The sequence below is a fragment of the Lagenorhynchus albirostris genome, chromosome 1 (assembly GCF_949774975.1).
Source record: "Lagenorhynchus albirostris chromosome 1, mLagAlb1.1, whole genome shotgun sequence".
NCBI lineage: Eukaryota > Metazoa > Chordata > Mammalia > Artiodactyla > Delphinidae > Lagenorhynchus > Lagenorhynchus albirostris.
In genome coordinates, this window is record NC_083095.1 from 85,225,261 (window position 1) to 85,248,018 (window position 22,758).

A 22,758-nucleotide genomic window follows, 5' to 3' on the forward strand; every position below is an offset into this window, starting at 1 on the left:
AAAGTGCGGTACAAGTGCCTACAGTTGTAGACCTTCAGAGTTTATCAGGGAGAGGAGGGAGGGAGAGTGGGTCACAGCTTCTGGGACAGGTAGGGTTGAGGAATTTTTTTTTTTCTTTTTTTTAGGAAGGAAAGACTTGAACATATTTATAGAATGAGAAGAGGTAGTTAGAGGAAAGGCAGATATTGTGGGTGAGAAAAAGGAGTTAATTGAAGGTTCTGTTGGGGGTTCTAGGCTTAAGAGTTTCAGTGTGGATTAGTTTTAGAAAGGAGAGATACCTTTTCCTTTAAGATGGATAAGAAGGAGGTAAGAATGGTTGAGGACAAAGGAATAGGAGAGAGAGGAGAAAATTTGGAGGTGATGGGGCCTGATTGCTACGTTTTAGCTTTGGGATTTATGATCAGTGCACCACGTAGGCTTTAGTTGTGTCACGGTAAAAGAACATTAATGCTTGCCTGTTTTCATAGACTTGGTGTGAGTTATAAATGAAACAAGTATATGTTAAAATGCTTTAGAAACTTAAAATGCTATGAAATCTGTAGCCTATTAGTAGTCGTGTTGGAGAAAGCCATTTGCTTTGTATAGTTTACTATGTTAAAATGCTCCAGATAGCAAGAAGGAGCAGAGGATTCTGGTGTGTTTGGACCATAATGTTTGGTCTCTGAGTCTTCATCATTTATCTGGAAAGGTTTCTTTACAAGTCAGGAATGCGTTTTAGGTAAGTACGGCTGCTGACATTAGCACCTGAAATCATTTAAAACGTTGATGGTGGGAATAATTAAGGGAAAATGTGTGGGAAGAAATCTGCTTAGAAACAAAGTAAAGTGAATCTTCTGTGGTTTAAATTTGTCATGAGGTGGCACTAATTCTACATTCTCATGTGTGTCTTCTGCTAGTTCACGTCTCATAACTTCTGATAAACTAAACTTCAGGTTTGTTTGTGAACTCTTAATCATTTGGTGCCGCAGACTGATTTATGCTTAGCTCTTTTCCTTTATATGTGTTCTCATGACACAGAGGTATAGTTTTTATCACATATGGTACTTAGTAAAAAATACAAAAAAGGTTTGTATTGTGCTTTTCTTTGCACTCTAGATTCCTTTAGAATTTTCATTACTGTGCCCTTGCTTATCATTAGTCCTGGTTTTCTGTTAATGATTTTTGGTGCTGAGGATGACTGGAGAAAATCATGTAATTGAACTGATTGTCCCATTACTGATATGTGCTGCTTAGTCTAATTTGGTTTGTGATGTTATAGTTAATTACTATGAATGTTTCATGGGCTGTTGACTCATACTCATTCTCCAGATAGAAAAATGCATGATGTTGTTTCATTTTGTACCCTTATTCATTTATTCAAATATATTTGAGTGTCTACTGTGTGCAGCCCAATGTGTAAATGAGTAGAAAAATTCAAGAGGGAGACAGTAACAGTGTCAAATACAGTACATTGGTATAAAAAAATAAAGACAGGAAAAGTGTTCATTTGATTTGGCGATTAAGAAGTCATGGTGACCTTAAAAGCAGTTTCAGTAGGAGGTTAAGGGTAGAATCCCCCTCACAGTAGATGGAAGAGTAAATGGCAGGTGATAAAGGAGGAGGGGAAGAAGACGATAGAGAGAGGAGAAGGGGAAGGAGCAAGGGGATGAGAGGAGAAATAGAGAGAGGAGAAGTGAGGGGGGAAAGAGGGAGAAGGAAGAGAGGGAGAGTTGGGGGAAAAGAGGAATGGGAGAGGCAAGGGGGAGAGGGAAGGAGAGAGAGAGAAAAAGACAATAACTTCTTTTTGAGAAGGTATGCTGAGAAGAGGAAGAGACTGGATGGGAGCCAGGAAGGGCTTTCTTTTTAGGATAAGACCTGACCTTGTGTCTGTGGTGAGGGGAAAGGTGCCATTGGGGAAGGAGAGGTTGAAGATTTAAAATATAGTATGGCTGGTAGGGCAGGGTGTTGAAGGAAGTATGAAGGGCATGGGAGTCACAATGTGGATCAAGGGTACAGGTAGATGGGCTGGCTTTGAACAGGAGGGACACCTCATTTCCTATGACTGAAATAAAGATAGGTAAGGAGAAGTATGAATATATAAATAAGGTTACAGGTAGGGATATGGGGTGGAGGGAGGGCATGCCTGATAACTTATGTATCTCTATAAGATCAGATTTCAATCTCTCTAGTTGAGAGTGAAGGGTCTGGGCAGGGAGTGACTGGCGGGCTTGAGTTGAGAAAATGAAAGAGTTGTTGAGGGGCATGGAAGAGGGAGTGTATGAAATTTATTTTAAAGGAGTAAGGTTGGAGACTTTATAGTGGTATCAGTATATCTAGTGTGGTTTTTCTTTAGAGTAGCTCAGTTTTCCAGAAACAGTGTTGACCTGGAGCTGTGGTGTTGTGGTCAGGTTCAGAGAAAGGGGTACAAATCTGAAGTTGCTGCTAAGAGATTTAGATGTCCAACCATAGGATCTGTTGGGAGGATTCAAGATTTGAGGGACAAGAGGTTTCTGTAAAGTCACAGAGTAAGTAAAGTCAGACTAAGATTTTGGTGAGCTACTGGAGTAATCAAGGGAGAACAGTTTTAAATGATGGCAAGATTCAGAGTAAAGAGAATAGATGCCTAAAATGGAGTTGAGCTAAGAATCTTTGGAACTAAAGAGGCCTATGAATTCTAATGTACAGTAATTGGAGAGGTAATCTTCATGGACATTGAAATCTCCCAAGATTGTAATAGAAGATTTAGTAGAGAAGAATACTCTGAACTGGGCTCCCCTGGTCTTCAGTGAAGGAGGAAGGTATGACTAAGGGATCAGAAGATGATAGTGATGAGGAGAAGATATATCTTGAAGGTGGGGCCATAAAGGAAGATGATCATGATCTGGAAGCTACTGTAGAAAGGCAAGTGAATGGCAACCACTTCTGGCTCTGTGGGGGGTATGGATTACAGTAAAAAGAGAACTGTAGAAAATCTTTAGGGGAAAGCCAGATTTAAGTCAGGGTAAGCAAGTAGAAGGATGCGTTAATTTTTCTGTTATAAAATGTGCTAGAATTTTTGTAAAAAAAGAAATGTGAACTGCAGATTTTTGGGGAGCTTCTATACGAATTAAAAGACTTGGTTGCAAGTGATAGAAAACCCAACCCAAATTGGAGAAAACCCAACCCAAATTGGCTTAAAAAGAGAATAATTTGTCTTATGTTATTGAAAAGTCCAGGGAAAGCACTGGCTTCAGGCATGGCTTTTGTAGTTTATATGATGTCACTGGAACCTATTCTGCTTCCTTCTCTGAACTCAAATCTGCTCTCCACTGTGTGTTGATTTGACATTTAGGTTTCATAGGGCAGCAGGGTGGCTTAAATAACTCCATTTGCTGCCCTTCCAGTTCAAGTACAGTAGGAAGAACTTCTCTTCATCTAAAGTCCTGAGCTTGACTGTCATTGACCAGAAGAGCCATGTGTCCATCTTTGATTCAGTTATAGCCAGGGGAATGTAATGTCTTGATTTACTTGTGTCTAGGTCAGTAGTAGTTATGGGTTAGGATCAGTATCTCTCTCACTGCTTTGGACCTCTTTATGTACAGTGGAATAATCTTATATCTCTGAATTTTCCTTTGTGTCTAGATTGCTTCTGTCTTAGAACAATCTGGATATCTGAGGCTTTGTTCATTTAGTATTTCTACAATAAATTCCATGAGTACTGAGTTTTGTAAAAGGCACAGTTCCAGGTATTTTTGGCAATTCTAAGTTGAATAAACCTAGTCTTTGCTTTCAAGGAGGTGACTGCTTATAGAAGGGTTATTAGTGTATGTTAGGCTTCTTTCTATCACAAGTAATGAAGAGATATTTGGGTTTCTTTAAGAACTGGATGTTCATTGCACAGGTCCACGTGGTAACAGGGAGCCTGGAATCCCACAGTAATCCAGGAAGGGCAGTGTCGATCCAGGTCTCAGGGAGACTGGGATATAGCTAGGGAACTGGAAGGATCCACTGAAGCTGTAGAGTAGGTTTTCTTATAGCCTTTTCAGCATGAGAATCTGTCATCATTCTCGCCCTGCATTAGGTTTTCTTTTTTTTTTCGATTAAAAAATACTTTTTAAATTGAGGTATAGTTGATGTACACTATTATGTAAGTTTCAGGTGTACAAAATAGTGATTCATAATGTTTAAAGGTTATATCCCATTTATAGTTATTATAAAATGTTGGCTATATTCCTTGTGCTGTACAATATATCCTTGTAGCTTAGTTATTTTATACATAGTATTTTGTACCTCTTAATCCTCTACCCCTATTTTACCCCTTCCTGTTTCCCTCTCCACACTGGTAAGCACTAGTTTGTGCACTATATCTATGAGTCTGTTTCTTTTTTGTTATATTCACTAGTTTTATTTTTTAGATTCCACATATAAGTGAGATCATACAGTATTTGGCTTTCTTTGTCTGACTTACTTCACTTAGCATAATCCCCTCCAAGTCCATCAATATTGTTGCAGATGGTAAAGTTTCATTCTTTTTTATGGCTGAGTAGTATTTTTTTTTAAAAATTATTTATTTGGTTGCTCCGGGTCTTAGCAGGCAGACTCCTTAGTTGTGGCACCAGGCTCCTTAGTTGTGGCATGCATGTGGGATCTAGTTCCCTGACCAGGGATCGAACCTGGGCCCCCTGCATTGGGAGCATGGAGTCTTATAACACTGTGCCATCAGGGAAGTCCCTGTGGCTGAGTAGTATTTTATATATATATATATGTGTATATATACACACATACATATATACACACACATATATATGTGTGTGTGTGTGTATATATATATATATATAGCCTTTTCAGCGTGTGTGTATGTATATATACACACACACATGCACACACCACATCTTCTTTATCCACTCATTCCATATTTTGGCAGTTGTAAAATAATGCTGCTGTGAACATGGGGGTGCATGTATCTTTTTGAATTAGTGTTTTTGGTTTTTTTTGGATATATACCTGGGAGTGGAATTGCTTGTTCATATGGTAGTTATTTTTTAGTTTTTTGACAAACTGCCATACTGTTTCCCTTTATGGGTCATATCATTTGTGAATATTTCCTCCCATTCAGTAGGTTGTCTTTTGTTTTGTTAATCGTTTCCTTTGCTGTGCAAACACTTTTAAGTTTCATTAGGTCCCATTTGTTTATTTTTTCTCTTGTTTCCTTTGCTTTAGGAGACAGATCCAAAAAAATATTGCAGTGATTTATGTCAAAGAGTGTTCCACCTATGTTTTCTTCTAGGAGTTTTATGGTTTCTGATCTTATATTTAGGTCTTTAGTCCATTTTGATTTTATTTTTCTGTATGGTGTTAGAAAATGTTCTGGAACTTCCCTGGTGGCACAGTGGTTAAGAATCTGCCTCAGGACTTCCCTGGTGGCACAGTGGTTATGAATCCGCCTGCCAATGCAGGGGTTACGGGTTTGATCCCTGGTCTGGGAAGATCCCACGTGCCGCAGAGCAAATAAGCCTATGCGCTACAACTACTGAGCCTGCACTCTAAAGCCCACAAGCCACAACTACTGAAGGCCGTATGCCTAGAACCCGTGCTCCACAACAAGAGAAGCCACCGCAGTGAGAAGCCTGTGCACTGCAACGAAGAGTAGCCCCTGCTTGCTGCAACTAGAGAAAGCCCACAAGCAGCAACGAAGACTCAATGCAGCCAAAAAAAATAAAGAAAGAAAATGTTCTAATTTCATTCTTTTACATGTAACTGTCCAGTTTTCTCCCTCTGCACTGGGGTTTCTTAATGCCTTTTTTTGGTCTCTGGGCATACCATTCCTATCATACAATTGCTGATTTCACCCTCCTCTTTGTATATGTTTTTCCTTACCTTACGGTTTCATCTCATGTATGGTCTCTGCTATCTTACAGCTTCTCCAGCAATGTTTTAGTTTCTGTTCTGGCTTCCCAACTACATAAATATCTCCTACCACTTTCCATTTAGTTGAGAGTGAGGATGCATTTGTACATCTGAGAGAGAGAATCTGTCTTGTTATTTCTGTTGAGCTTAGCTCTTTAGCAAGCTCTTCCTTGTAGGCTGATGACAAGACAGTAGGACTGGTGACCTTTGGGTCAGGTGCATCCACCCTATCTAAGTAGCTAGGCCCAAGGGCCAGGGTCATGTGTTACTTACATGGAGATTAGGGTCATGTGTTACTTACGTGGAGATTAAGGAACTGTGAAGTGGTTAGAGGCCACCTCACAGCTCCTTAATATGCAAGGGGCTGTTGGTAGAGCTTTTACCTTAAGGGGGAATTCTGTTGAATTTGCCCAGCATGGTGAGAACTAGATTTCTATGCACCAAAAGAGAATGGCAAACCAAATTCTTTGGCATTTAGAAGAAGAAGGCCAATGTTTACACAGCAAGGGCATCAAGACAGGCTCCATGAAAGCACTAGACTTTTAAGAAAGAAGAGGTTTTCAGGAGGGAATTAGGGAGAATGATGTTGATGAATTTATGGACTGCAACAGCAGGAAGGAGATGCTAAGGCAGTGGCAGTTGTAAATGCAAAAGGTTCAGGTTTAAAAAAAAAAAAAAGCATGGGGCATATTTAGTCCAGCACACAGCAGAAGTGAAAAAGCCAAATTCAGAATATTGAGGTCTTTTTATTCTAAGTTAAAGAATATAGATACAACTTGGTGCTCATTGTTTAATTGTCTTGAAGTTCTCACTGATCTTAAAATCACTATGGTAATTTACAGATGAGTGAAGTTTAGTGCAGAGAAGTGAAATTATTTTTTTCTTGTAGTTGAGAAAGGATTACACATCAGTTGCATCTTAATTTTGTGACATTAGTGCTGTTGTTCAGCATTTATTTGTAAGACTTTACTCTGTGATTTTAAAAAAAGTTTTTAGATACAGTTCACGTACCATAAAATTCACCCAATTAAAGTATACAGTTCACTGTTTTTTTTGTGTAGTCACAGTTGTGCACCGATCACCACAGTCAATCTTAGAACATTTTCATCACCCTAACAAGAAACCTTGTACCTATTAGCAGCCACTCCCCATTTCCCCCCAGCTTCCTCAGCGTAGGCAACCAATCTACTTTGTATATCTGTGGATTCATGCAATATGAGGTCCTTTATGACTGACTTCTTCCTCTTACCATGTTTTCAGGGTTCATGCATGATGTAGCATGTATTGATACTTCATTCCTTTTTGTGGTTGATGGATGTTTGGATTGTTTCCCCTTTTTGGCTACTGTGAATAATGCTGGTATGAACATTCATGTACTTTTTTTTTTATTTTTGGTGAACATATTTTTTTCATTTTTCTTAGGTATATGTACATAGTAGTGGAATTACTGGGTCATAGGTTAACTCTGTTTAATCTTTTGAGAAACTGCCAGACTGTTTTCCAAAGCACCTGTACCATTTTACATTCCCACCAGCAGAGTATGAGAGTTTGTTTGTTCACATCCTTGCCAACATTTGTTATTATCTGTCTTTTTTGATTATATTCAACTTAGTGTGAATGAAGTGGCATCTCATTGTGGTTTTTTTTTTTTTTTCTCATTGTGGTTTTGATTTGCATTTTTCGAATCACTAATGACTGAGCATCTTTCCATGTCCTTTTATTGGCCATTTATATATCTTCTTTGCTGAAATGTCTAGTCAAGTCCTTTGTCCATTTTTTGAGTTGGCATGTTTGTTTTTTTGTTGTTGAGCTGTAAGAGTTCTTTATATATTCTGGATCTATCTGTCTATCTATCTATCATGACTTGTATCAGATATATGACTTGCAGATATCTTCTCCCATTCTGTGGGTTGTCTTTTCACTGTCTTATTAATAGGCTCTGTTGATGTACAAAAGTTTCACATTTTAATGGAGTCCAGTTTATCTGTTTTTCTTTTGTTGCCTGTGCTTTTGGGTGTCATTGCCAAAATCCAAGGTTGTGAAGATTTTCCCACATGTTTTCTTCTAAAAGTTTTATGATTTTAGTGCTTACATTTATTTTTAATTTTTTTATTTTTTGCGGTACGCGGGCCTCTCACTGTTGTGGCCTCTCCCGTTGTGGAGCACAGGCTCTGGACGCGCAGGCTCAGCGGCCATGGCTCACGGAGCCTAGCCGCTCCACAGCATGTGGGATCTTCCCAGACCAGGGCACGAACCCATGTCCCCTGCATCGGCAGGCGGACTCTCAACCACTGCGCCACCAGGGAAGCCCCTAGTGCTTACATTTAGATCATTGATCTATTTTGAGTTACTTTTGCATATGGTGTGAGGTAAGGGGTCCAACTTCATTCTTTTGCATGTGTAGATCTAGTTGTACCAGTGCCATTTGTTGGTCTTCTGTAGTATTAATAAAGTGTTTCTTCATTCTTTGTGTAATTGGACATTTCTTCATAATTTATAAGTTGGTCAAAGCTCCCATTTAAAATATTATCATATAAAGTGAATATAAAACTTATCATTATTGGAATATTAGAGTTGAAAGGTCCCATAGGGATTTTCTTCAATCCCCCTCTTTTTATAAATGTGGAAGCAAAGACCTGGGGAAGCTAATTGATGTCCAAGTTTGTATAGCTAATCAGTTAGAGCTAATGCTTTAACATAGAGGTTGGCAAACTTTTTCTGTAAGGACCAGATAGTAAATATTTTAGGCTTTGTGGGCCAAGGGGTAAAATAAGATATTATGTAGGTACTTAAATAACAGGAAAAAAACCCAATAATAATTGAGTATCTATTTTTTGGTAATACCTATCTACTGAGGAGAAGAATGGATTTCTTTTTTTGGAGGACAACATTTTGTTTAGTTGAGATTAGTATTCAAATTTAGTATTCCTTAGCATCAAAATTGATTGCAAATGTTCATCTGTTATTGATAATATGTTTGAGGTTTTGTGTGTTTCATATTTGAAAATACATAGAAAGTTACTGCCAAATACTGATATCATTCCACAAGTGTATGTTTCTAATTGAGCTTGTTCATTACTTGGAAGGCACTTACAGAATTCTGTTAGATTTTTCTCCCGATACTTGCCATTTAATATTAATTACAGATTAATTACTTCTGATTTAAAGCTACATGGAAGCTCCTCAACTGCACAGGTAAATGGATTTCGTAATAGGGAAATATCCTTTCATTTGTATCAAAGTCTGAAAAACTCTACTGGAACAGTAGTTTGAACTCAGAAAATATATGTACTACAAATTTGTATAAGAACAGACATCTTTTCTTTTCCACTTTCTTTCTTTCAGTGTTATTGAGATACAATTGGCATACGGCACTGTATGAGTTTTAAGATGAGAGTATAATGACTTGACTTACATATATGCGAAGTGATTATCACAAGTTTAGTTAACATTCATCATCTCATATAGATACCAAAAAAATTAGTTTTTTTTCCCTTGTGGTAAGAACTTTTAGGATTTACTCCCTTAGCAACTTTAAATATACCATACACCACAACTAGAGAGAACCCTGCACACTGCAACAAAGAGCCCGCACATTGCAGTGAAAGATCCCGCATGCTGCAACAAAGATCCCGTGTGCTGCAACTAAGACCCGATGCAGCCAAATAAATAAATATTTAAAAAAATATATATATATATACACCATACAACAGTGTTAACTATAGTCATCATGTTGTGCATTACATTCCCAGTATTTATTTATTTTATAACTGGAAGTTTGTACCTTTTGACCATCTTCCTCCAATCCTCCCTCCCATCCTACCCCCTGGCCCCCTGCCTCTGGTAACCACATATCTGATCTTTTTCTATGAGGGTTTTTTCCCTTCAAGATTCCACATATAAGTGAGATCATACAGAATTTGTCTTTCTGTATGACTTATTTCATGTACCATAATGTCCTCAAGATCCATCCATGGCAGGATTTCCTTCTTTTTTAAGGCTGAATAGTATTCCACTGTGTGTGTATGTATATGTATCTCACATTTTCTTTATCCATTCATCTGTTGATGGACAGTTAGATTGTTTCCATGATGTCTTGGCTATTATAAGTAATGACATGGCGGGTGGTGGTGGTGGTGGTGATGGTGGTGGTGCAGATATCTTTTCAACATAATGATTTCATTTTCTTCAGATATATACCCAGAAGTGGAATTGCTGGATCATATGGTAGTTCTGTTTTTAATTATTTGAAGAACCTGCATACTGATTCCATAGTGGCTGTGCCAATTTACAGTCCCACCTATTGGTGCACAAGTTTTCCTTTTTCTCCACATCTTTGCCAGCATTTATTATCTCTTGTCTTTTTAAAAAATAAATTTATTTATTTACTTAATTATATTTTTTATTTTTGGCTGTGTTGGGTCTTTGTTGCTGTGCACGGGCTTTCTCTAGTTGCGGTGAGCGGGGGCTGCTCTTTATTGTGGTGTGTGGGTTTCTCATTGCGGTGGCTTCTCTTGTTGAGGAGCACGGGCTCTAGGTGCACTGGCTTCAGTAGTTGTGGCTCGCGGGCTCTAGAGCGCAGGCTCAGTAGTTGTGGCGCACGGGCTTAGTTGCTCTGTGGCATGTGGGATCTTCCCAGACCAGGGCTCAAACCCGTGTCCCCTGTGTTGGCAGACGGATTCTTAACCACTGTGCCACCAGGGAAGTCCATCTCTTGTCTTTTTGATGTTAGATGATAGCCGTTCTAACAGGTATGAGGTGATATCTCTGGGAGTGGACACGTTGCATATTCTTTTAACTCTCGATGGCATGGGATATGTATGCAGCGTGACATTATTTGTGATTCAAACTGTGTTAGTTTTTTCTTTTGTTTGTTTTGTTTTTTTGCGTTACGCAGGCCTCTCACTGCTGTGGCCTCACCCTCCGCGGAGCACAGGCTCCGGACGCGCAGGCCCAGCGGCCACGGCTCACGGGGCCCAGCCGCTCCGCAGCACGCGGGATCCTCCCGGACCGGGGCACGAACCCGCGTCCCCTGCATCGGCAGGCGGACTCCCAACCATTGTGCCACCAGGGAAGCCCTAAACTGTGTTAGTTTTTATTGAGACGACTTCGTTGCAGTATAAGTTTTGCATGTAATCACTGTTTGCCTCTTGATTTTAGGTTGAATTCATTGAGAAACATTATCAGGTCTGTAGGAAAAGCTAATTTACAAAGGTATTCGTTTTTCAATAATAGTTGTTTAGGGCAGTTCTTCTTATACAGAAAAATTTCAGCTCAAAAAAATTGCAATAAAACTTTACCACTGTTAAGCCTGGTAACTTCTTAGTGGTAGGGCAAATCAGGATGTTCACTTCTATTTCTGACAAAAATTCATTAAATCAAGGATGGTTAAGTACATGAGAGGGAAGTTAGCCACTGACACTACTAGTTAAATAAAATATGATAGATTCAGTTATTTTCTGCAAAGTATCTTCCGATGAATAATGCAGTGAATAACTGTAGGCTTTAAACTTCCTAAATTTTCATAAACTTTGTAAATTTGTCCAATTAAGCCCTTTCCTGCCCACATGTATTTTTACCACCATCACTTGTAATGGATCCTAGCAGATACCACTTCAGGCTGCACTGAGTTAGTGTTTTCCCAGTTTCTTTGAAAATACTCTTGCCTATTGTTTCATGCAGATTATTCATACACGCTAATTATTATGATTCATCAAGAGCCAAGGAAAACACTCAAAATCATTTGCTTTGATATTGTATGTGTTTTTTTTGCTGTTGTTGTATGTGTTTTTAAGTTGATGAATAAAATAGCTTTTTATTGATATTGCTACCAGTGTCTTCAGCTCCTTGCCAAAAGGCTTATATTCTCAAATAAATTTATTTTCTCTAGACACATTTCTTTGGCTGCTATAGTTAAGCTTGATTTAATTAACTCACCGTTGATAAAAGGCTTTCCTTGCTTGGCTAACAAATGAGCCACTCAGCAGCTTACTTTGGTTGCATCCTCATTTTTTTTTTTTAACATCTTTATTGGGGTATAATTGCTTTACAATGGTGTGTTAATTTTTGCTTTATAACATAGTGAATCAGTTATACATATACATATGTTCCCATATCTCTTCCCTCTTGCGTCTCCCCTTCATTTTTTTTTTATGAAGAAATTCAGCTGTGAAGGGATCTTCTCTTTAAGTTTTCTAATTTTTCTGATTGTGTTTTTCCATGAGTTGGAAATACTGTGATGAGTGCTTAGTCTGGTAATGTTGATGTATATTGTATTCTTTCAGCACAGCTGTAGTGTCATTGCATAATAAACCTAATGCTTTGTCAATCTAATTTGATAACAAGATTATCTACACTCCATTATATCTTAAGAATATGATATTTGAAGCTCACTTTTATTTTCTTGTTTTGACTTAAAGGATATGCACTAGTAATTATAAAATACAATGTATAGGGATAACTTAGTGCTTGAAAAGCTGTCATTACAATTGCATTACTGTAATTTGTAGTGCTCTGAGCAGCATTGCAAAACCATTAGAGTGCCATATGTGGTCTTTTATAAATACTGAAATCTGTCGTTTTAAAAGCAGCCATAGACAATGTGTAAATAAATAAGTTTTAATAAAGTTTTATTTATGGACACTTAAAATTGAATTGTATATAACCTTCACATCATGAAACATTCCTCTTTTGATTTTTTTTTCCAACCATTTAAAAGTGTAAAAACCATTCTTAGCTCATGGGCTGTACAAAAACAGGCAGAGGGCCCTAGTTGGCCTGTGGGCTGTAATAGTTTGCCAACTTCTCCCTTAACCCGAAAGAGTAAGTCTACTGGGAGGAAAATCGTGCTTGATGGAGGCAGGTCTGTGAGGGAAATCATTCTGGATGGTGTTTTGACAACCCTTAAATCATACTACTGGTTAACGTCAGGATAAATACCATCGTAGAAAAAGAGAAAAAGTAAAAAAAGAGATCGGGAGTTTATGTAGTTTGGTTTTTATTTATTTAAGGAAAGATTTGTACAATTTTGTGTGTGTGTGTGTACTACCTGAAGAGCTCTTAGACTTTGGAGTTTCTAACCTAGATCTTTTATGTGAAAAATATATATGAATATGAACTTTCTTTCCCCTTAAGAAAAGTGTGTTTATTAAGACTTATGACCTAGTGGACTTCCTTGGTGGCGCAGTGGATAAGACTCCCGGACAGGGGCATGAACCCGTGTCCCCTGAATCGGCAGGTGGACTCTCAACCACTGCACCACCAGGGAAGCCCAAAATAATTTTTTAAATCGAAGTATAGCTCATGTACAATATTATATAAGTTATGGGTGTACAGTATAGGGACTAACATTTTTTTTTTTTTTTTTGCGGTACGCGGGCCTCTCACTGTTGTGGCCCCTCCCGTTGTGGCGCACAGGCTCCAGACGCACAGGCTCAGCGGCCATGGCTCACGGGCCCAGCCGCTCCGCAGCATGTGGGATCTTCCCAGACTGGGGCACGAACCCGTGTCCTCTGCATCGGCAGGTGGACTCTCAACCACTGCGCCACCAGGGAATCCCTGTTCACTTGGTTTTTAGATTCCACATATAAGTGAAGTTACTCTGTTCTCTCAAAGCTTACTCAGTAGCATAGTGATTAAAAGTGTGAACTTTGGGTTCAAATTTTGACTCCTTACAATATGACCTAGAGCAAATTTTTTAACCTCTCTATACCTCAGTTTCATCTTTGAAATGAGGTTGATAAGTAGTTCCTGCTTCATTGGTTATTCGGATTAAATGAGTTAATATATGTAAAATGCTCAGTAAATGTTAGCTTTTATTATTTGTGCAGGAGGTAGACATTATATGATCACAAATAAGTAATTATACATTTTGATAAGTGTCATGAAGTAACAGAACAGGGTATTTTGAGAGAATTTAGAGTAGGGAGTAGGGATAGCATTGAGGTAGTGGCAATTACACAGACTTGAAGGAGGAATAGATGTTAACTAAGTGAAGATTTGTGGGGACTGGAAGCATTTCAGGCAAAAAGAAAAGGTAGTACAAAGACCCTGAGGTAGGAAAGGGTTTGGAGCATTTGACAAACAGAAGGTCATTGTGTCTGGAGTATGGTATGTTGTGGGGAGAATGACATGAATGCAGAGATCTGTAGGCCATATTAAGGAGTTTGGATTTTGTTCTGAATGAAATGAGAAGCTAATGGAAGGTTATAAATGGCAGAGCTGGCATGAACTGATTTATGTTTAGAAAGTGTCACTTGCTGCTGTGTGGAAATGGACGAGAGAAGAGCTAGAATGAGTGCCTAGAGATAGAGTCTATTGAAAAAAAGAAAAAAAAAGTCTATTGTAGTAGCTCAGGTAAGAGCTGTTGGTATTTAGGACTAGGGTGTCAGTAGTGGAGGTGGAATGAAAAGTATGGGTTTAAAGTGTTTTAAATTGAGTGCTTCTAAGTGCCGGGTACTATAATAGAAGCTGAGGGTACAACATAGAGGTTAAAAAAGAAACAATTCCAAATTTATAGTCTAGTTTGTGGGGGTGGTGGGATAAGGGGGAGAAATAAGGCAATGAAAGAATTACACAAGTAAGTATAAATATTAGAACTGTGATAATTTCTAGTAAGGACAAATATGTGGTGCTTTGAGATCACATCATGGTCAGAAAGTCAGGGATGTTGAAACAACAGGAAAATTTGGTGATTGGCTAGACATTTGGGCAGGTAAGGAAGCGGAAAGTGTCAAGAATTACTTGGGTTTCTGATGTGAGCAAGTATGTAGGTGGATATGGAGAGAAGTCTGATTGGCTTCTAGTCTTGCATCTTCCACATGGTCTTAACCAGTGCCAGAAATAATTTTCTTAAAACATGTGAGTTTGAGTATTTTATATATCATCTTCTTTTTTTTTTTTTGGCCGAGCTGAATGGCATGTGGGATTTTAGTTCCCCGACCAGGGATCGAACCCACGCCCCCTGCATTGGAAACGCGGAGTCCTAACCACTGGACTGCCAGGGAAGTCCCTCATGTATCTTCTTATAATCCCTTGAATGATCTCTTCTTCTTATAAGATGAATTTCCACCTCTTGCTTGCTAAGTACTATAAAATATGGCTCCCTTTGTCTTTTCTAGTCCTGTAGTTATGCTTCTCCACAGATATGGACATTTTTAATAGTAGCCATATTACAGTACTTGTGCTCCCTGAATGTGTTCCCTCTCTTGTTTCTCTGTCTTCACATAGGCTGCTTTCTGTCTGAAATGCTATTCTTCTGCACCCACTCTGCTCCTGCTCTTTCATACCTTGCTAATTTCTACTCATTCTTCACTTTCTCTGGGAATTCTTCTCTGACTTCCTCAGTCTGATTTAGCTGCCCTTTGTTTGTGCTTCCATTGCACCCTGGACAGAGAACCATAAAAATAGCGTTCTTTATTTTTTGCTGTCATCATTGCTTATTGGTTATGTGATAATTGGTTGTCTGATAATTGATTGCAAGCTCTTGAGAGCAGAAATCGTATCTTATTTTTGTGTTCCATAATCTGTATGTGGTAAATGCACAACAAATGTTTGAAGAAATTAATGAATACTCTGTTCTTTTATATCATGTGCCTTTGCACAGTTGTTTTCTGATTAGAAAACCTTTCCCACCTTTGCTTTGTCAACTTCTAGACATCCTTTATTTAACATTAAGCCTTTATTGATACTTCAGTGACAGTTCCTCTTTACAGTGTGCTTCTGTAGTTTTTCTTTTGTACACCTCTGATAAATGTTTGACAGTATAGAGTAGGGATCTAAATGTTTGAAAGAGTGAATGTATATATATCATGAGCATCATGGAGTTATAGATTGGGTAAATATCTCCCAAGTGTCCAATCCCATTTCGTAGGGTAGGTTACTTCTACATGGTACTAATTTTACCTATTGCATTGATCTTTACTTCAGTATTTTGTAAAGGCAGCCCTATCTCCAAATTGTGGATAATTTATTGTAGTTATCTGTTTACTGATTATATAGCTACTGCCTGCAGTGTCCTTCTTTTCTCTCTCATTAATTTTATTTCTCCTTCAGGACCCAGCTCAAAAGTCCCCTCTTCTTTGTAATCTTTTAGATTCCCTAGGCTGTGCGCATTCCTATGATGTTCCTAGAAGGCTTTTTCCAAACTGCCAACAATAGTTTTGCAATGTTATTATCCTGTCTCTTCATCTAGAACTCAAGGGGACTTATTTTTATTCATTTCTTTATCCTTGGTTCAGTGCCTTACACATAGTTGGTGCTTAACACATATTTACTTAACTGATTGTATCCTTATTTAGAGAATGTTGGGTGGAACTAATCCTGGGATGAAAAATATCGGCTCTGTGTAATCACTGCAACTTATAATCTATATATAGATAATTTGGATAATGTACTATATTCAACTTGCTTGAATAATCTTTATATTCTATATTTCAATACACCTTTTTCCTTTCCTTTAACAGGTATTGCCTGCCCTCCAGTGGTTAGATCATAGCTAACATTTTTAGTAAAGGTAAAGGTTATAAAATCCTTTTTCAGCGTTTATTTTTAAGTCATTTAAAATCCTCTTAGGTTTACTTCTCAGATAAAACAAGTTTTTTTACACCCCTGTTTTTCCTTTGTCTGATATGCCTGAAGCCCAACTTGACCTGCCTCTTCCTTTGCCACCATGAGCCACCATGTGTCCCACAGTTTTTAAGTATGTATTGATCGAATGGGTGGTTCACCCAATCTGACCTTGTTTCTTGGTTTTACTGCATTGTTCTCATATAGTTCTATTGAGGGTCTAGGATCTTGCCATAGTGCTAAAGCTATCATCTTGTTTTCAGTGACACTCCTTGCCCCCCACCAACACACACACTCAGAGTAGCTTGCTAATCATTTGGCTGTCCTTTAGTCTGGATTGGGGTATCTCCTGGCTAACATCCTCTTCTCTTCTACTGTTACTGACGAAGAGAGGCTGACTCTTGACTCCTTGGCAAAGTGATTTATTACCCCATCCCAGGCCTCTTGTATGTCATTTTTTCTCAGAAGACCAAATCTTAGCTATCCAGGGAGCCTACTATGTGGCTAGCAGTCATTTCTAAACATCTGCTGCAAATTTTCAGTGGTATATCACGAAATAAGGACAGTGGAGTACATTTTTCATCTATCTAAATGTATTAAAAATAAATGACTATTATTCGTTATGAGATATGTTCTCCTTGATTTTTGGTCTTAAAATACCCATTATTTTGGGAATTCCCTGGTGGTGCAGTGGTTAGGTCTCTGTGCTTCCACTGTAGGGGGCCTGGGTTCGATCCCTGGTTGGGGAACTAAGATATCCCGCAAGCCGTGTGGAGCAGCCCCCCAAAAAATAATTTTTAAAAACCCCATTATTTTAAGAATGACTGGTAATAGTAGGTGGTATACTTTGTAAGTTAAAAATTTGGTCACCTTGTGATGGTCATTTAAATCTTTTGGGGGGAAATTTTACTGGTTTATGATGTCCCAGTAGTCTAGGAACCACTACGTTGATCACCATAGCTCATTTCCATGAGGCAGTGGTGCCCTTCATGTAAAGTAAGCATGCCTTCTTTCATACACATTTGCAGACAGTTTTTCAGTGTATTTTTCTGCCATAGGCTTCTTGATTTTTGCCTGATTCCAGCCTTGCAGTTTACTTGCTGTCTCCCAGTCCTCTTCTTTGGCCAGTAGTTCTAGTTTCTGTTTTTATATGTTTTCATGTGTGTTTTAAATCCCTGCACAGCTCTAGGCTTAGTTAGATAAACTTCTTCCTGTTCTTCCTTTTATGCTTTCCTAGATAAGATGTTTCTTCTACGGGCTCAATATTACATTGAAAATGTATAAGTTTACTTTTCTTTTAGATCTATTCTTTTTTGTTTTGTAATCCTTCTGAAACTAGCTTTCTGAACTTCATTTTAACTGATTTCTGACATTTTCCCCTTTAGATCTTACTAAAACAAATTCACTGTTACTAAAGTACCTTTTCACCTTGAAGATATTTACTTTTTTTTTTTTGTAGATCGAGTATATGCAGTTGGCAATCTCTGTTACAACTTGTTGCTTTTGATAGCAGATGGTAAATTATGGGATCATAGAATTTCTCCCAGTGCAAAGAATCTGCTTGTCTTTTTTGATTTCCTGGGTAATATTGTCAAAAGTCACTCATGCAAAAGGCAGTCAATAAGTAGTTAGAGTTTCCTAGAAAAATATTCTTATCTCTTGAAGCATCTGCCCTGTCAATAATATTTATCCATTCCTCTAAGGAGAAATAATTTGAGGTAAGAGTCAATGGTACAAGTTTTTTCTAACTACAACTGTACACCTTTGGAAAATGTTGGCCACAGCAGGATGCTTGTTTGCTAATATTAATGTGAGTATGGTTAAATGTATTATGACCCTGTTTTCCAAATCCCAAATTGTTGGACATTAAGTCAATATTTGATATTCGGACTTGCCTGGAAAACTGGGACCTGTGATTGCATATTCGTTAATTCAACAGATACTATGTGTCTGCTCTGTTCCACGCATTGTGCTAGGCACTAGAATAGAGTAGAGCAAACAGTCCAGTGGGCAAGACATTCATTAATGCATAGTTTTAAAAATAATTATAGTTGTGGTAGGTGCTATAAGAAATACAGGGTACTTATGAGAGCATATAACAGGGAGACATCTGTCATTGGGGGTTAAGGAAAGTTTCTTGAAGAATTGACATTTAAGCTTAAGCATGAAGAGTAAATAAGTTAGGTTTGAGGCATCTGGGAAGATCTTAGTCAAAGGGAAAAGAATATGATTGTGCAGGTTTAAGATATGGGGCAGCAAGAGGGAATGGTGTTTCTTCATGAACACTGATAACATTCCATCACATTTCTATTCTCTTTTCCATCCTTTTGTTAACAGATATTTTCTAAAACATGCTTTTAATCACATTACTATACTGATTAAGAAACTTTTAAAGCTATTCATTGGATAGATTAATTGCTCCTTCAGGGCAGGACTCTTGCCACTTTTAATACCTTAGTCCAAGTTTCAGATATCAGAGCCAGTTATACCTTGTCCCTCTGCATGAGTTGGTTTTAGTTGCAGTAATAAATAGTAGACAAAGAAGGAGTTATATATAAGCTGTTATGATTCCCTCTTTTCCCTCTGCCTAGCATACAAGTTTTTAGTGAAACCTGGCTAGTGACAGGTTTTTTTTTGTTACAAAAAACAAGCCTCTTTTGTAACCTAGTCTGTATGTAGCTCTTATTCTAAGAATGGTCTTTATTGTATTGAATTAAGATATTGTAAACAAGACAACAACCCAGGAGTTATATGAGGGGTGGTGATGGTCTCATCTGAAGAGTGGGATCATTTTCTCTTTTAGTCATTTGAGGAAGGTATGTCGTCAGTAGAAATTGGAATTGGGAAGGTGGGATCTGGATAGATTGGATAAGGAATATCGTCTGTCTTGCTGGTGGATTCTGTTAAGTTGTGCCAACTCTTTGGGGTTCTAGTGTAGACCTCTGAACAGTGCATGAGGTGCCTGTCTTTCCTCAGCATATACAAGGCACTCAGATATTTGTCGAATAGGAAAAATGTGCATGTAAATGGATAGGGCTTATGTGTTTATAGAGCAATCTTGATTCAAAACTGTGTTCTTTCTAGCCATATTGTTTATATTCCATGCATTCTCTATCCCCACCCCCCTAATATTTAGTGAAATCTCTTTGAAGATCCAACCAAAGAAATCCAAGGGAAAGATTTTAAAAAATTAATTAATTTATTTTTAGCTGCATTGGGTCTTTGTTGCTGTGCGTGGGCTTTCTCTAGTTACGACGAGCGGGGTCTCCTCTTTGTTGTGGTGCACGGGCTTCTCGTTGCGGTGGCCTCTCTTGTGGAGCACAGGCTTTAGGCACATGGGCTTCAGTAGTTGTGGCACACGGGCTCAGTAGTTGTGGCTCGCAGGCTGTAGAGTGCAGGCTCAGTAGTTGTGGCGCATGGGCTTAGTTGCTCCGTGACATGTGGGATCTTCCCGGACCAGGGCTTGAACCCATGTCCCCTGCATTGGCAGGTGGGTTCTTAACCACTGCGCCACCAGGAAAGTCCTGGGAAAGATTAAAAAAATTTTTTTTTAATTTATTTGTTTTGGCTGCGCTGGGTCTTAGTTGTGGCACGCAGGAACTTTTAGTTGCAGCATGCGGACTCTTAAGTTGTGGCATTCATGCGGGATCTAGTTCCCCCACCCGGGATTGAACCCGGGCCCCCTGCATTGGGAGCACGGAGTCTTACCCACTGGACCACTAGGGGATGTCCCAGGGAAAGATTTTTGTATCAGGCTGGATGAACAAGGTGAGCTTTGATAACTGAAATGAGAGAATTCCAATTGAAAGGAGCAGGCTCTCCTGGCACCTGAAGCTTGGTCCATACGATTCAACCACAGGCAGCCGAAGTTGCATGGAAACTCCTAGAACATTCCAGGACTGGGTGGTGACACAGTCACCTAGGGCTCTTCAACTAGACCGCTGAGGTTTACCTGTGAAACTCATGAGCGTCAATTCATGTAGTTAGCTTGGAATTTTAAAAACTTGGGTTATATACAGATGCCTTTTAAAGGAAGAAGTTCTAGGGACTTCCCTGGCGGTCCCGTGGTTAAGACTTCGCCTTCCAATGCAGGGGGTGCAGGTTTGATCCCTGGTCAGGGAGCTAAGATCCCACATGCCTCGCAGCCAAAAAATCAAAACATTAAACAGAAGCAATATAGTAACAGATTCAATAAAAGACTTTTGAAATGGTCCACATCAAAAAAATCTTAAAAAAAAATATAAAGGAAGAAGTTCTTACATATCCAAAGAGAACACCCAAGGATCCCAGTCTGAGAAACACTGCATTAAACCCTGAATGCAAACACAGAGGTTGCTTGAAAAAGCAAACAAAAAAAGTGGTTACTTTGGTACTAGCATAATGTTAAATCAAAAACAGGCCACTGAAATGGTGTGGCAATATTATTATTTTTAGATTATATATATAAAAACAACATTTATAAGTTCTCAGGTTCTTGATAGTACATCTCTAGATCTGTATAGGTAAGGTAAATAAATCCCACTTTGAAAAAATACAGGTAGTTTACCTCTCCCACCAGGAGGAGATCCAGTTCTAAATCTTGAAAAAAATATTTTTAAGTGTCTGGCATTTCATAATGTTTGCCTGGTGTTGGGAGAGAGTAGCAAAAGAAAAACTCCATTCTCCCACACCCCCAATTCTCCAATTAGGGATATCATTTGTGTTAACGTGTTCTTCTTGGGATGCAACTCTGACTAGCCATGGTTGTTAACCAGTCATCATTCATTTACACCTTAGGATCAGATGCATTAATAACAAGTCAACACAAATTTTATTTCTGCTTCAGAAAATGGAAATTTTATATGAGGAAACCTTAGACCTTTGACAGGAAGGCATTCTTGGATGAGGTGGGAGATTCTGAAAAGGCAGCTTCCAGGAAAGAGGTGCTTGGGATCAGGGAAGAAGAGGAAGGTGTGAAAGAAACTGTTACTTTTTATCTTGGATATTATTCGTTTGTTGCACTGGTAATGCTGTGGTTGACAGTGCCTGAATGGGGGTTTCAGAGCAAGTTCAGAAGTCCATCAACTTTAGCCTGCATATTTTCCATTCCATATTAATTCCAGCACAATTTCTCCCCATGGTGTGGCATATTCTCTCAGGAAGAGCAGAAGGCAGAGAAAGAAGACCCTTCCTAATATGCCTGGAGTCCAGCTCAGATAAGTCTTGTTGGATAAACCTCTTCTTTTTGGCTTTCTTGTAACCTCCTCATTCTCCTTCGCAGTTTTTTTTTTTTAACGTCTTTATTGGAGTATAATTGCTTTACAATGGTGTATTAGTTTCTGCTGTATAACAAAGTGAATCAGCTATACATATACATATATCCCCATATCTCCTCCCTCTTGCGTCTCCCTCCCACCCTCCCTATTCCACCCCTCTAGGTGGTCACAAAGCACTGAGCTGATCTCCCTGTGCTATGTGGCTGCTTCCCACTAGCTATCTATTTTACATTTGGTAGTGTATATATGTCCATGCCACTCTCTCACTTCGTCCCAGCTTACCCTTCCCCCTCCCCGTGTCCTCAAGTCCATTCTCTACATCTGCGTCTTTATTCCTGTCCTGCCCCTAGGTTCTTCAGTACCTTTTTTAAAAAAATTCCATATATATGAGCTAGCATACGGTATTTGTTTTTCTCTTTCTGACTTCACTCTGTATGACAGTCTCTAGGTCCATCCACCTCACTACAAATAACTCAGTTTCGTTTCGTTTTATGGCTGAGTAATATTCCATTGTATATATGTGCTACATCTTCTTTATCCATTCATCTGTAGATGGACACTTAGGTTGCTTCCATGTCCTGGCTATTGTACATAGAGCTGCAATGAACATTGTCCTTCACAGTGTTTTATGTCAAGTCACCTAGCAGGTAGTAGGTTCTCAGTACTTGCCAGTTCTTCTAAGAGAGTGAAAGGAAAGTTTGGAAACATGGACCACAATTTCTGCTCTCTTACTACCAATTTCTGTTTTGCCTCTTTTCTACAACTTTAAACAACTCTCCCTTTTTACTGGCGTGTTCGCAGAGAAGAAAGAATGGCTGGTAAGGGGTGGGTAAGAAGAAAGATAATTTTTGATGTTTGACAACCGCCTGACACATCATAGATAACTTTTTGTTTGCACCTCATAGCTTAAATATCTTGAACAAACAAAAATTGAAAACGCAGGATCAGGGCATTAATGCTCAGATAACACTCTATCGTGCAAAATTCTCATTTCCACGTTTTACTGTTTTATCAGGACAGCTTTCATCTTTGTATCAGGCAAGCTAGTAGCAACTCTTCTTCCCTTCCCACT